Genomic DNA, 16,520 nt, shown 5'->3' with positions numbered 1-16,520 from the left:
ACATGTCATCTGAGCCTGTCTGTATCAAGGGAGTGGAGGTGCTACCCCCCTCTTGAGCATCAGGCAATGCTCCAGACTCATGCTCTGCTGAACCTGAATGAGCCGTAACAAGAGTCGGCTCCAACTCAAAGGTATCGAGATAGAGCTGCAAAACTTGAGGTGAATCTGTTAAGTCACCTTCCTCCATCCACTTCGCATCCATCGGTGAATAGTTCTTGAACTTCACAAGACAGCGACGGGAAACTTTACCTCGTACCTTTCTTTCCTTATGTGCCAATATCTGCTCTGGAATAAGAACCTGGAAGGCATCGACCCTGTTTTGCTTGCAGGAGGCCACAGAAGATTGGATGATCGAATTTTTTTTGGATAGTTACGTTCTTGCTGCCCATGCACACAGGGTGACAGTAATGAACAAAGATTTTTTCAGCCTAGTAGGCCTTCGATTCAGATACGATAAGTTACTTAGACCAGTTACATTTACTGATGAATGAATGTTACAAATTTTGGATATCCGTCCTGTACAAAAAGTGAGAATCGAAGAGGTGACCGAGGGAGGTCCAGATCATGAACATCAGACTCGGGCAAATTTAATGACAAGCGCTCAAAGGGAACATCAAGCTGGTTCCTCAACTTCCGGCTCTCATCTGATACATCCTCAGGCACATCCCCATGGAAAGATCTAAGTAGACTCACATGAAATGCATTGTGAATCCTCCAGTGATCTGGTAGCTTCAAGCGATAGGCCACCTCACCAATCTTTTCCAATACCTGAAAAGGTCCATAATAGCGCATGCTCAACTTAGGGAATAAGCGCTCCTTACCCTTCATTTTCTTGAGCCTAGCTTTTTCAAATCGCAATAGAACCCAATCACCCAATGCAAACTGAGAACTCTAATGCACGTCTGTGACGGTCTGCTGCTTTCTTTTGCTTTTGCTGAGTTTTTTGGAGTGCCAACTTAACTCTCCGATAAGCTTCATCCATGTTCTCCACATACTGATCAGCCTCAAAGATCTTATCCTTTGTGTGCAAAATAGGTGGTACCTTCTTCCCTCCTTTCACAATCTCAAAAGGCGCCTTGCCCATCGAGGTATGGACAGTGTTGTTATAAGCAAACTCCACCAAAGGAAGATACTTTTTCCATTGTTGCTTGTGCTCTGACACATAACACTTAAGAAGATATAACAATGTAGAATTAGCCTCTTCCGATTGACCATCTGTTTGTGGATGAAACGAAGATGAAAACTTGAGAGTTGTACCCATGTTGTCAAACAATCCTCTCCAGAATAAACTCGTCATCCGTGGATCACGGTCACTGATGATAGACGAAGGCAAGCCATGATACTTGAAGATGTTCGCCATGAACAACTTCACCATATGATCAACTTTGATCGTCTTACGCACAAGAATGAAATGAGCCTGCTTACTAAACCTGCATATGATAGTCCAAATGCCATCATTCCCTGTTTGTGTCCTTAAAAGATCAAATATAAAATCCATGGCAATGCTCTCCCATGGTCTATCTGGAATAGGTAAAGGCTGAAGTAACCCTGGTGTCTTTTGACGGTCAAACTTCACCTTCTGACATACGATGCATTGCCTAACAAAAGCATCAACATCTCTTCTCAAGGTCGGCCAATAAAAGAAAGTCTCAACTGTCTTTACCGTGGCATCAATACCTCTATGACCTGCATACGGTGGAGCATGACTTTCAATCATAACTTGGAGTCGTAAATGCCTGGTAACACACAATCTACCATGCATCAACAAAAAACCATCCCTGAGAGTATAATGATCATGCCGCTGACCCTCAGACATCTGATCATAAAGCCTTCCAAAATCCTCATCATGGGCATACTGCTCTTTCATCTCATCAAGCTCATGACAATAAGCAAGTGAAACTGCTGAGATCTGTGGCTTGCGTGACAAAGCATCTGCCACAACATTATTTTTACCTTCCACATGCACAATCTGGAAGTGGAACATAGACAAAAAGTTGGCCCATCGCATATGCTTCTCAGAAAGTTTAGTTTGCGTGAGGAAATAACGCAAGGTCTGATGACCTGTCTGCACAGTGAAATCAGCCCCAAGCAAATAGTGTTTCCATGTAGAAAGAGCATGAATTACAGCCAACATCTCTTTCTCATAAACTTGCAAATGCTTCTCGGCATTCTGTAATATACGACTCTCATAGGCTATCACATGTCCTTCCTGCATGAGAACTGCCCCAATGCTGTTTCCACATGCATCACACTGGACAACAAAAGCCTTTCAGAGATCCGGTAATACCAATACGGGATCCGAAGTAAGCTTTTCTTTAAGCTTTTTAAAGGCTGCAATTTCCTGATCAGCCCATCTAAACGGAGTTGCCTTCTTTGTTAAGGCATGAAGGGACGAAGCAATCTCAGCAAAATATTGTATGTAACGCAATCCCAAAAAGCTACGTACATCATGCACGGTCCTCAAATCTGGCCAATTGAGAATTGCTTCCACTTTCGAAGGATCCATACGGACTCCATGATTAGACACAATATGCCCCAAGAAGTATATCTCTTCCAAGAAGAACTCACTCTTCTTGCCATTAATGACCAGCCTATGCTTCCGGAGTTCTTCAAACACAATGGCCAAATGCTTCCTATGCTCCTCCTCTGTGTGTGAATGCACAATCATATCATCAAAGAATGTGCCCACAAACGCTCTATGAGGCCGGAAAATCATGTCCATCATCTTGTTAAATGTGACAGGAGCATTTGTTAAACCAAAGGGCATAACTACGAACTCATATAGCCCAAAAGTGGTCCGAAATGCTATCTTGTGCACATCCTTGCGTCTAATGCATATCTGATGATACCCGCTTTTCAAGTCTATCCGACTAAAGACTGTTGAGCCCTGTAAGCGGTCCAATATGTCATCGATCCTCGGAATAGGGAATCGATTCTTGATGGTATTCTCGTGTAGCGCCCTGTAATCTATACACATGCGCCAAGAACCATCTTTCTTTTGTACTAAGAGCACAGGTGAGCAAAAGGGTGATGAGCTAGGTTGGATCAACCCTTTATTCAACAACTCCTGTACCTGACTTAAAATTTCTTCTTGTTGGGCTGCACTAACACGGTACCGCGGTCTATTTGGTGGAGTACTCCCCGGAATTAGATCAATAGCATGATCTTTTGGCCTTCCGGAGGAAGTTCTCCTAGCAATGACTCGGAAAAACAATCTTGGAACTCACGTAAGAAATCAGTCTGGTCCTTATCTAACATAGACAAATTAGATTTAGACTCATCATCTTTTGCATCCTTTATAAAAATCAAGTACGCGAAAAGATGCTTTTTCATTACTGATGAAATTGCCAAAGCTGATACAATAGAAACAGATTCCCCTTTAAGCTTTACATCCAAAATATGCTCTTTCCCTCTATGAGTCAAAGTAATCTTCCTGTTGTATGTATCCACCACCACCGCATGTACTCTATGGCACCATGGCATACCCAACAAAACATCACATCCATCAAGTGGCATGATGAAGAACTCCTCACTGTCCACATAACCCTGCACATGAAGCTTGAGCTTCCCAATAATAGGAGTAACGGGTTCTGCATACCAAGGACAAGCCATATTAGCCTCATACAAAGGCCCCATCTCCTCTGCGCGGATCCCCAATCGGCCAGCCAAATCCGGTGAAATAAAGTTGGCTCTAGCACCTATGTCAAAGAAAATCAAGGCATTTTGATCTCTCACTTTGCCCCATGCCCTGCACAACTCAGTCTCTTCACCACCTGGCTGTTCCCCAACAAGATCAGGAACTAACCCTGCAGAAGGTTTTGATTTCTTAGACTTGGGCTCCCCTTTAGTGTCAGAGTCCTTTTGGGACTTACGCTTGGGACAGTTAAAAGACATATGTCCCTCCTCTGTACAGTAAAAGCACTTCCGAGCATCCATCTTGCCCTTGAGAAAAGTCGTAGCTTTTCTCACCTTAGAGGATTCTGTGTAATTTCCACCAGAAAAAGAAGCATCAACCTGCTGTAAAAAGGTAAGTGCCTTTAGCTTATCTTTGGCCCCACTGAACGTGTCAAATTTCACTGCAGCTCCCCCTTCCTTATAATCCTTCGCCTTACCCATAGGCATTAGATTATCGTAAGGAAGTGGCTTCACAAGATTGCTACCCCCGGCATTCATGCCCATCATAGGGTCAACATTGCCAGTTCCCACACCTGGCATTCCATACATTCCGGCCATGTTTCCAAACATACCACTATGCATACCGGGCTGCATGCCCCCATACATGTTTCCTTGCATTCCGGGCTGCATGCCCCCAAACATGTTTCCTTGCATTCCGGACTGCATACCACCATACATATTCCCTTGCATACCAGGCTGAAAACTAGCTCCAAAATTCCCTGGCATACCCATGCCTCCCTGAGGATAACCCACAGTCATCGATTGGAACACAGAGCCACCACCAAAAGTTCCACCCTGTTCTCCACGCAGCCAGTCGACTCCTTCTTCTCAAAAAGCAAGAGAGAGAGAGAGAGAGAGAGAGAGATGGAAAGGAGGCGTGTACTCCAAAAGTGAAGAAGGGCCACCCAAGATTTGTTAACCTTAGAAACTTAAAAACCTTGGTCCCCATTCATACTTGGGACTGTCCACACATATTTCTTTTGTCCGGACTCCCAGGTATGCATCTTTAAAAATTTACCTTACATTTATCTTGCTCACCAACCACCATGCTCACACTTATGCTGTTCCACTTTCACAGGGTCATGACAGACTGAGCTGGACCAAAAAGCTAAAAGGCGCTTTCTCAAAAAGCAGCTCTAAGGCTTTAAAGCCAGAAAAGCAAAGCACCAAAAGTTGAGTGATATTTTATTAATAAAAGTAAAAAGAGCAAAAGCAAAGGCAAAAAGGAAAAAGCAAAGCATGAAAAGGCAAAGCAAAAGCATGAAAAAGCTTTTGGCAAAAAGCAAAGCCCTTTTCAAGTATAAAAAGGCTTGAACCTCTCTTTTAGCATCATGAAGGACATCGAGGTGTGTGTGGGCATCATTATGATCATGGAGAGCTTCTTCTTCGCCATCAACACCTTCTCCAACTTGCTTTTTAGATATACAGTCAGCCCTAGACGTGTATGGGCATATGCATGGGCGATACGGAGCTATACGGACATGTACGGACTGAAATTTTAGAAACCCTAGAATTGCTCAAAAAACCCTAAAAACTGCTTTTTGGAGGTTTTTATCGCCCGAAAACCATTAAAACAGGTTTTATATCAGTTTTCTTGCAGAAAAAGATTTTCCAAGGTTTTCTTCATTGACAAGGCTATAGGAGTTGTGGACATTAATCACGGGATGAGCGAGTGGATTTAGAACTTGGACTTGAACTTGGAACTTAGACATATAGCTTGGACATGGATTTGGACTTGGACTTGATCTGGACTTGGTTTTGGATTTGATTTGGACTTGGAACTTGGACTTGGATTCATTGGATTTGGATTTGGATATTGAATTTGGTACTAGCCCGGTGAGAAATACTTGTGGGCAATCACCGTGGTGTGCACGGCATCAAAGATCTCGTACCTCAACATCGACATCAACATCGACTTGGATATCCTACATCGGCATATCTGTCTGTTTTGTATTCATTGATTGTATTGATCTTAGCCAGCGTACCCATGGATTGTTCCTCAATAAATTCCTGAAAGGGGGCGCGACCTGTTACCCGCTCAGTGTGGTGTACTGTGCAAGATCCCCATTCCCTTTTCTCTCTCCCCTCTCTCTCTTTATATCTTTATCTCTTGGACACGTGGTTGAGTCTATCACTACACACCCTGCTGGGCTTACACCTAAACCGACAACCTAGGCGCAGTTTGAAGAAGTTTTCAAGGAGTTTCTCAAGGAGGAGGATGACTACGACATAGTTGCTCAGTTTGCCAGTTTGACCATGACATCGCAGAACCTCACTTATGAGGTCTACCTCTAGAAATTTAGAGACTTAAAAGCTACGAAGATGAATTCTACTACTCTTTTGCGTTTCTTCGTAGCAGGATTACCAGACTCGTACCGTTTACATGTCAAGAATAACAAGTGCAAAACTTTGAACGAGGCCATTCACTCTGCCCATATTTATGATGATATGATGGTCTCTTTCAAAACCAAGACCGTAACCGAGCAAGGAAACAAGCACAAAATGAAGTTCTCCGCGCCCATGACTTGTTAGAATTTCATGGTGCTCATGCTAGATCAAATATGTGGAGAAGAGAGACTCACAATATACAAGAAAATATCTTGCTTATTAAGTTGCTCAAAATACAACTAAGCTTCTTGCTCCATACAAATGCCTTTGGCATGTGCCTTTAAATAGGCTTGCTAGTGGCCTAGGGTTAGGTGGCTCCCTTAGGACCATTCACACCCACACACCTTCTACACCCTTGTTTACTAAGGCTCCAAGGCCTATATCTTAATACCCCCCCTCAATACCAGCCATGAAAAAATGTGCTTGGAATGGGTGGTATTGGACATATGGAAAAAAAAATGTGCCCTTATAACATTAGGCTTACAAGAATGTTCATGGTGGTGTGGTTATCTAGGACTTACAACTATGTTTTTAGAGCCTTAGAGGCTAATACAATGATGCACACCTTAATGATGTACACCTTAATGATGGTGCACCCCACTCTTTGTGCTTGCTTGACCTCTTGTAGTTGACATGCTTTGGACATACATGCCATTGCTTCCACATGCTTTCCACCTTGACCATTCTCACACAATGATCAAAACAAGGCTGCCACCCTTGCTTAAATGTTTTGCACATAGATGTTCCTTCAACATGCTTGATGCTTTTTTGCATACCATACCTCCTCCATGGGCAATGAGGGAATTCCTTAGAGTAATGGTTATGAGGTAGATTTATATGGGAAAGGGAAAAGGAGGGTCTTACCACTTGCCTTATAGATTGGTCAAGGGCAATGTCTACTCCTTGATTACAACAAAAGCTTTTGTGCATGTTGGTTACATGATACCCATTAGGGTTTGAAGGTACAAGCTTAATGAAAGTGAGTAAGTGGTTGAGGTAAATGCTCAAACCAATAAGGTACATCATTCTTGGCTCAAGAAGGTGAGGGCATGGCTCATAATGTTGCCTATGCCTCTTACAAAGACAATGCCAAGAGATGCTTAAAAACATGACAAACAACAAGATAGAGCACTTAGTGATGCTATGCTCAACCTTACAACTCATCTTAGAGGATGAAAATGTTGAATATGCAGCGGAATAACATACCTTGGGCTTGGGAAATGAGAGCATATGGCTTATGACATGCCTATTCCTCTTACAAACAAGAGCCTCAAGGGTGATACACAAAAACATTAAAGATGAGCACTTAGTGTACATGTGCTTAACTTTAAACCACTCAAGGAACTGAGTTTGATGATGAAAAACCAGAAAACTTCAACCTCTTTGGCTTATGGGATGAAGACAATGGTTTATGGTTGCACCATTTCTCCTGGGAAGCTTGCCAAGGTAAGCATAGAAGCGGGTTGATGATGAAGACTTATAATGTGGCACTTATGGTGTGTGCTCGGCCTCCAATATTGATGAAGAAGAGCCTCCTTAGTGTTAAAGACCTCCTCCTTTGATGGTTATGACCATTATTAGTGTTAAGCAACACTATTAGTGCTTATAAGCACACTTTGAAAAAGCTTTGTGCACTTGAAGATGTTGATGAAGCTTGATGGCAATGAGGCTTATGAATACCTCATGGTGTATGCCCACAACATCAAAGAATCTGGAGCAAAACACTTCAAGAAGCACTTAAGAGATTTGAAGCTAAGAAGAGATTAGTGAAAGAAAACCTTTGATTTTGAAGCTTTAATGGAAGCTTCAATGGCTACCAAGAGAGCAACCTGGTTTTTTGACTGTAGCGCACCCATGGAGCAGCCATTGGGACTGAGATTTGAACTGTAGATACTTGAGGCTATGGGCTTCAAAAGCCCTAAGCCCACTAAGTCTACAATCGCCTACACACGGCGAATGCTCGTACGGCTGCGCAGAAAAACGATGCCGGCTTGCTCAGAGGTCAATGCCGCCGCGTCCTGAGAGTGAACCTCACAATTGATTGTACGAGGCTGAGCGCCCAGGAGTCTTCTTCATCTTCCTAGTTGATAGCACGTTGAGATCTTGCCTCCACGAGTTGCTAGAGCTCCTCCACCCACTGGCAGAAGGTTCAGCTCCACAAAGAAAAAGATAATAAAGTTGACCTATTCTACACCACAAAAGTGACCTAATCTTGCCAAGCTCTGATACCATGTTAGAATTTCGTGGTGCTCATGCTAGATCAAATATGTGGAGGAGAGAGACTCACAATATAGAACAGAATATGTTGCTTATTAAGTTGCTCAAAATACAACTAAGCTTCTTGCTCCATACAAATGCCTTTGGCATGTGCCTTTAAATAGGCTTGCTAGTGGCCTAGGGTTAGGTGGCTCCCTAAGGACCATTCACACCCACACACCTTCTACACCCTTGTTCACTGAGGCTCCAAGGCCTATATCTTAAAGCACGACAGAAGAGAAGTCTAGGGACCAACCTTCGAAGAATTCTAATTCGACTCTAGCAAAAAAAAATTATCTCCTCAGGGCTTTGAAGCTCAAGGAGGAGGAACATTGCTTCATCTGCGAAGAAAAAGGACACATGCGTAAGGAGTGCCCGAAGAAAAAGAGTGCCAAGACCAACGCAGGATCCAAGACAAAGGCAACCAACCAGTTGTCTTTGACAGGTACTTTGGTCAATGTTTTTTCTTGCCCTAGTACATGTTCTGATCGTCTATTCAACTCTAAAGTTTTCGGCTTGCACGATCTTCTCCGAGTTTATGTAAAAGGAAACGGCCATAATATACACGTTCTTCTGGACCCCGAAAGCTAACACAACTTTGTCAATTACAAACTTGTGCAGAAATTGGGTCTGGACACGATGCCTAGCGATCATACCTACGAGGTACACCTACCTGTAAGTCGGCAAGTGTGGGATCGAAAGGTGGAGAAGCTACCAATCCGGATTCAAGACTACAACATGTTCTGGAGTGCTATGTTATGCACCTAGAGCACGTAGACTTGCTATTAGGGATTGAGTGGTTTAAGACCCTTAAGGTCCAAACAGATTGGTTTGGTCATTCTTTTTCTTTTGAACATAGGAACATCCAGTTTTGCATTCAAAGTGATTATATACATCCCTCTCAAGGACCTCTCATAAATACAGTTGATTTTTTGGAAATATAATGGATTCTTCTTTTTATACTACTTTCCACTCTATCTTGATTCCACTTTCTTCATTTCTCGTACCTGCTATGGATGTTAATGAATTAAGTGTGTTTGAAAGCAAAGAATTAAAGAAGTTACTTGACTCGTTTCAAGATGTAAATCACCTTGGAGTGTGCTTATGCCACTTCGGAGAAAGAAGGATAACACCCTGACCTAATTAACCGTTTAGTGGGAGCGAGGTATTTCACGAAAATAGATTTACGTATTGGCTACCACCAGATACGTATTCACGAAAGGCACGTCGAAAGAACTGCCTTTCAGACTAGGTATGGCCATTACGAGTTTCTCGTATTACCTTTTGGGTTGACCAATGCTCCAACCATTTTCTAGCAAATGATGAACGATCTTTTTCGTGAACATTTGGGAAAGTTCGTGGTGGTGTTCTTGGATGATATTTTAGTTTACAGTCATACTCTCGAGGATCATGTTAGACACCTTACTATTGTCTTGATTATTTTAAGACAGAATCGACTATACGCTAAATTTAGTAAATGTGAGTTTTTTTTACAAAAATCACTTACTTGGGACACAAGATCACACGAGACGGGTTGAGCATTGACTATGACCGAGTGCAAAAGGTTTTGGCTTGGTCGATACCGCAGACGATGAGACAACTTCATTCTTTTCTCGGTTTTGTTGTTTTTCTTCGAAAATCTGTGCGGGAGTACTCTCAGCTCACACTACCAATGACCGACTTGTTGAAAGGTCGTGGACGTAAGTCGAATCAACCTATCCCTTGGAATAACAATTTGGATACAGCCTTCAGACTTTTGAAAGATAAAGTCAAGGAAGCACCTACCTTAGCACTGTCCAATCCTAGTCGGCCTTATGTTCTTGAGACCGACGCGAGTGACTATGCAATCGGGGCTGCTCTATTTCAAGATGGTAGACATGTTACTTTCGAGAGTCGAAAGCCGGACGATACTCAATCTCATTGGCTAACCCCTGAGAAGAAGCTTTACGCTATCATTTACGTTCTCAAGGTTTGGAGACATTATTTATATGGCTCCAAGTTTGTGGCATTGACTGATCATTCAATCAAGTATGTGTGATGCAGTGGATTTGAGAGGACAAAAAGCTAGATGGACAGAGTTAATGCAAGATTTTGATTTGGAAATACGCTATCACAAGGGGTCCATGAATAGTGTGGCAGATGCACTTAGTCAGATAAGAGAGGTGAATACTTTGTCATTCACTGATATTTCCATTGCCTTATTTCAATCATTGACAGGGCTTTTCACGACTGATAGTTATTTTGATCCATATTTCCGTTGCCTTATTTCAGTCATTGACAGGGCTTTGCACGACTGATAGTTATTTTGATCCATATTGGCAGAGAATTCAAGACGGGAGCTCATTGATTGACCAAGACTCGATGACTGAGCAGCCTATGATTCAGGCTGCAGGAGGCCAGTGGATGATTCGGAATGGTTTACTATTCCATAATGACAAAATTTGTGTACCGCAAGTCCCGAACATTAGATCCAAGATTCTTAAGGAGTGTCATGACGCTCCTTCTGCTAGACACCCCAAGATACACAAGACATTAGCTTTAGTGAGACACGATTTCTATTGGCCAAAGATGAAAGGATATATTAAAGATTATGTCCTCAAGTGTCAGATTTGTCAAGCGAATAAAGCTGAACACTTTAGACAGGTTAGGATGTTACATCCTTTGCAAATCCATGGTAATAAATGGGAAAGTATTTTGATGGATTTTATTACCGGATTGCCAAGAACACGTCAAGGCCGTAATTCTATTTGGGTTGTGGTAGACCGCTTGACAAAGATGGCTAGATTTTTACCTACACGAAAGACTGCTACAGCTACGCAATTAGCAAGTAGTTTATCAAGCAATTGTTTAGACTGTACGGCTTATCGCAAGACATAGTCAGTGATAGGTACTCTAAGTTTACAAGTGACTTTTGAAGGCTTGTTTTTGAGAAGTTAGAAACAACTTTGAATCTGAGTTCCTTAGATCATCCTCAATCTGATGGCCAGACTGAAAGGGTGGATCAGACTTTGGAGGACACGCTTTGTGCATGTCTCCAAAAGACAGGGTTCATGGGAGGATTATCTTCCTATGTTAGAATTTGCATACAACAATACTAAGCATACGAGTACAGGTTTTAGTCCTTTTATGCTTATGTACAGATTTCAACCTAGATCACCTGTTACCATGGGATTTTCGAGACTTTAGCATGATGCCGCACGTACTTTTTTGTAAGCCATGCAAGAAATGTTACAAGTTGCGAAGGAATCTATTAGAAACACTCAAGATAGAGACGGATTTTATTCTAATAAACATCGTTCACCAAGAGAATTCTTTGAAGAAACGATTGTGTATTTGCGAGTTCCAGAAGATTCCGAGACTTTACGGACAAGCCGATCTTTGAAATTATCCCCTAGATACTGCGGACCATTTCGGGTTAACCGCATAGTTGTCACGATAGAAAATACAATACCGTACGGAAATTTTTGGTACGATATGAAATTTTCAGATACCGTACGATAAAATACGGTTTTTATTTTTTACACTTACAACCTATGGAGCTTCAAGCTTGAATGTGAGGGAAGGTTGGAGGGGAGGAGACTATAGTGCTTGAGGAACCAGAACATGGATATGTGTCTCCCCCAGTTGGATCTCCCGATTGTCTCCAAAAAAGAACCTGGATGGGTAATGCAATACCAAAGATCTCCCAGTGTAGCGTTTATGACTAAGGGACTGTCCTTGCACAAATACGAGCAGTGCATCTAGGGTGATAGGTTTAGGGACTCCTCTCTAAATCAAAATGGCCATGTCCAAATCTTCTCCCTCGTTCATAAATTGAGAATCTAACTGTCTAGTCTACCTATACCAGGGATCTCCAAGTGATGTAGCAAGATTCTCTCATCCTACCAATCAAGTGTGCACTACCAGTCTACCTCGCCAGAATTTTAGGTCTCTCAACAACCCCATATGGAATACTGAGTGGACACGAAAGTTGCGAAGTATTCCGAGCATTCGGGATCTTCGTTAAGCAAGGTTTCTATATTTTTTTAAAGCATTTGGAAATTTTTTTTTCAAGGGGAAAAATTTTTGGGGGAAAAAAAAACTCGTACGGTATGAACCCATTCGCACCGGTACAAGAAACAACTATGGTTAACCGTCAGATTGGTTCAGTTGCTTATGAATTGGACTTGCCTTCTCATATGAAAGTTCATCCCGTATTTCATGTTAGTAGACTTAAGTACTGGGTGGAGCAGACCAGCTAGTTACTTCTCAAGAAATCATAGATGTCGAGGATATAACATTTGTGGGAGACATTGACTACTCTTAAGCAAGATTACCTTGAGTTTTTACTAAGCTCAGGAGTGAGCTCTTAGAGGAAGGGGCGTATGTCATGTACACAGAGTGTATCTACCGTGTGTAGCACGCACATAAGACTAGCTTCGAGGCTTGGGGTAGCTTGGAGCTAGGTAGGCTGATTGGCAAGCTGAGCTAGGATGGACTGACAGGCGGGCGCACATGTGTGGACGCCTCGTGACCAGCCAAGAGCCTATAAAAGGGTAGCCAAGGTCAATCAGTTAGTCAGAGTCTCACGAGGCTATGCGAGAGCTCTGCAATCAGGAGCCTGGATCTAGTGCAGACGTGCACCTACTTCATGCAACCGAGGCCGCAGCAATCTCGAGGCCTGCGAGGGTAGCTCCGTGGCAATATGGGACGTCATGGGGTAGAGACTAGTCGGTGCGTCTTGCTAGTTAGCTCAGCTCATGGCTCGGTGGGGACAGCCAGGTCTTGTGGGCTTTGCCAAAGCCCACGGCTCTCATGGTTGGGTGGTGAGTCAGGCTTACACCCCCTTCACGGTTTATGGCTTTGTTTGTAGGTTTCAGGTCTTGTAACAGGTTTTCCCCACAAGGTGACCCTGGGGGATTTGACACACTTGCACCCAACTACTACCCTTACACTCAATCGTTCCAAGGCTGAACACAAGATAAATATTTCAAAAGCTCTTAAACTCACTAGTTTTGAGCGTGCACAAAACAAAAAAAAAAGGAAAAAAAAAAGCAAAATTCCTTTTTCTTACAGAAAATTTCATACCTTTTCCCCGAATAAGGGTTATAACTATCATCCATGGATTATCCTCCATGCATCTTGACATGTATTAATGATAGCACATAATCAAATAATTTAAGACTAAACACATGCCAGGGAAACTAAACCCTACTTTGGACTGAAATGCAACAGAAGCATAAGGAAAAATATAAAGGTTACCTGATAGCAGACTGTAAAGTTCCATCTGGCATGTACATGAATGGAGCCACTCTAAAATTGGGTTCATCACTGTGCCGGATTGCAGAGCCAAGTTCGTCCATTACATACCTGAAATTCAGAGTTAAATCAGCTATATGAGTTCTAGATCAAAGTTTCATTTATCATGCCCGTCATACTGCTGAAACAAAGGCTTATATATTGATATAGAACTCAAGCAAGGTGGAGTGGTCCAGATAATAAATAAAACACGTGCATGTTTGCACAATCTGAGAGTTGAGACGCTCGAGGGCATGCCATCTAAATTCCCGTATGAACTAAAAGGTCCACAAATGCTATCGTTGCCTGTTTGCAGTGGGGTTTGAGATGTGTCATCCTATTTCTGACCCACTAGTCAAACTAGACCACCACTTGACCAGAGTCAGCAACTGACTAAGCTTTCTTTCAAGGTGATATTCATCATGGGATGCCCTCTGCTCTCCATGAAGATAGTGTGACGACACTCAGATGACCAATGTCAATCCTCATGGAGTGGGACATGCATGTCTGTGGAGTATGACTGGAACTCTCAATGACCACTGCCGATATATTCAGCATCCGCCTACACAACATCGCCACCGGTTGCATCCCTGCTAGCACCACCTTGAGCACCACTCACACAATGCCAACTCCTCCCTACTCCTCCATCTCGCTGCCACCCTTGGTGGAGCTTGTGATAGCATTGCCGGGGGGGCGGCCAAGACCACGGCCGAGCCATCCACTCCCTGGGTGGAAATCCCTTTCTGTGCCTCTGCTGGAGTTTCCTCGCAGCCCACATTTTTTTGCATCTGCTGACGCTGCCTCTGCTCGTTGTCGAGACAACCTACACAACATCGCCACCGGTTGCATCCCTGCTAGCACCACCTTGAGCACCACTACCACAATGCCAACTCCTCCCGCTACTCCACCATCTCGCTGCCACCCTTGGTGGAGCTTGTGATAGCATTGCCGGGGGGGGGGGGAAGAAGGCCAAGACCACGGCCGAGCCACAAGACATAGCAATAGGGCCTGAAGTACAACACAAAACCCCCCCCCTCCGCGGGCCCGCCCTCAAGGTATCTTTATTACCAACATAGTGTTCCTTTACAAGAAAATGGGTGCCAGAGAGTAAGCACTCTATCTCACAATCGTGACATTCCCTCCCACTTAAAATAAGACTCAGGAGTAGTTGTTGAGACTCTAGAAGAAGGGAAATGATAGAATTGCTTCTACATCCAAAGCTCTAGCTGCTAGATCCCATGTCAAGGCATTATTGTTGACCATAACAATCTTGCATATACCAAACTGAATATTAACTGCATCTGCAACTTGTCTCATCTTTACCAAAAGCATGAGAATCGTATCTGTAACTTGAGTAGAACTTTTGTTAACATCATTGGTAACTTCGAGCTTTGTCCAAGAAAAGACTGAATCTTCATTTGCCTTTAGAGAAACCATAAGCAAACTGTCTTGAATCTCCAATATCAAGGGTTGTGTCACCAAACTTTGCATTTGGTTAGTGACCATCATTTGGAAATCTGAAAGGGATTCCATTGGCTTGTCTGTAACACGGATGTCTTCAAGGGTTGTCGTAGATGAAGAAGAAATATCTTCCATATGCTTTTCTTTGCTTAGAAAGTTGTTCTCGGGACAAGTTATGTCCAAAGATTCATTTGCAGCGACTTCTGCGTCTGATTTATCCTTTGCACCACTGAAGGTAAGGACTGGAGTCTTCGTTTTTGAAGAAGAAGCATCATTCACCACGGCGTCAGGTATCTGGTCAGAGGCAAAGACTCCGTTTTGCACGGGCGGTGACGAGGCTATTGCTTCTGCCTGGGTCACGGCAAGAAAAGGAGTTGTGGACATTGTATTTGTCACACATGTACAAGAATCTTCTGAATCTTCAGCTTTCTCACCAAGTATTAAGGCTTCCAATGTAGAAGGGGGAGGTTGAGGTTGTTTGCGCCTCTTAGACCTCTCAAGGATCCTCTTGCACAACGTGAGAATGAGTAAGTCTTCAACACTGCCACCAAGAGCTTGCAAGGACTTGAATGTAGGGCATTGCTCGCGAGGGGAAACTTGTCCAATGTCGCGGCGCTCACGACCGAGTACTCGACTAGGGTCGGACACACGTGCCACTAAGTAAGCCCATCTTGATATGGCTGATTTCTTTCCAAGATGTGATCCTTTGGAAGCTTCATGTTGCTGCTTCTGTTGATAGTGATTCAAAGATGGATCTTTCTCATAACTGTTGTAATGCTGAGAATGTTTGCGACGAGCATGCAGAGGCTCGAACGAAGGTATTTCGTGTCTGGTGGTCTTTACTGAACTATGCTGAGGACAAGAAACCTGTTGTGGGTGTTGTACGCCGAGAAGTTGCTTGCCGGGAGCTTGAGGAGGCTTTGGCTCACCATGGATCAAGTGTGACGAAAAGGTTGCCAGAGAAGGCTTCAAGAGTAGTTGAAATGCCTTCATTTTGATTGCGCTAGTAAGAATCATTCAATGGAACATGTGCTACCACGAGCATACGCGCCAAAGAAACCTTGGAAATAGACAAGGTAGCAGGAGAAGTGTGAAAGGTAGTCAACATGCATGCCAAGAAAGCCATTGCCGGAGACAAGAGGGGCGTACATGAAGAGGGCGGCCTTCTTGACAGCCGGGGAGGGGGGGGGGGGGGGGTTGGTTCTTGCCGAATGGCCAACGGAAAGGGGTGCCGGTTCACACTAGCGCACGCCCGTTTGTTTTTTTTTTTTTTGCGCTGATCGCTAGCCGTTGGGTTCTCCTTTTTTTTTTTGTGTGCGCGCTGGTCGCTGGCGGGTTGCCCTTCGCTGGTCGGGTTGCCATTGGGTGCTGGCTGCCGGCTGCTCACGTGGCTGGTGGAAGCCACGTGTATAAAAGGCTTAAGTATAAGCCTTAAGTTATGGGTGTAAAGGTGACGGCCAGCA

The 16,520-nt window shown here is 43.5% G+C and overlaps 1 pseudogene across 1 annotated transcript in view; it reads right to left on the bottom strand.

Annotated features, from left to right (window-relative positions):
- The window catches only part of LOC147612734 (uncharacterized), a 120,058-nt pseudogene that overhangs the window by 50,814 nt on the left and 52,724 nt on the right, over window positions 1–16,520 (bottom strand). Inside the window, exon 7 of the transcript XR_015263491.1 lies at window positions 13,561–13,668. The product of XR_015263491.1 is annotated as an uncharacterized LOC147612734 (transcript). The remainder of the gene's footprint in view (window positions 1–13,560; window positions 13,669–16,520) is intronic.

The sequence above is a fragment of the Cibotium barometz genome, chromosome 45 (genome assembly GCF_041138505.1).
Source record: "Cibotium barometz isolate CiBa-2024 chromosome 45, ASM4113850v1, whole genome shotgun sequence".
In the NCBI taxonomy this organism is placed as follows: domain Eukaryota; kingdom Viridiplantae; phylum Streptophyta; class Polypodiopsida; order Cyatheales; family Cibotiaceae; genus Cibotium; species Cibotium barometz.
Note: the sequence above shows the minus strand (reverse complement) of the source record. Positions and strands in the feature narration are given on the sequence as shown.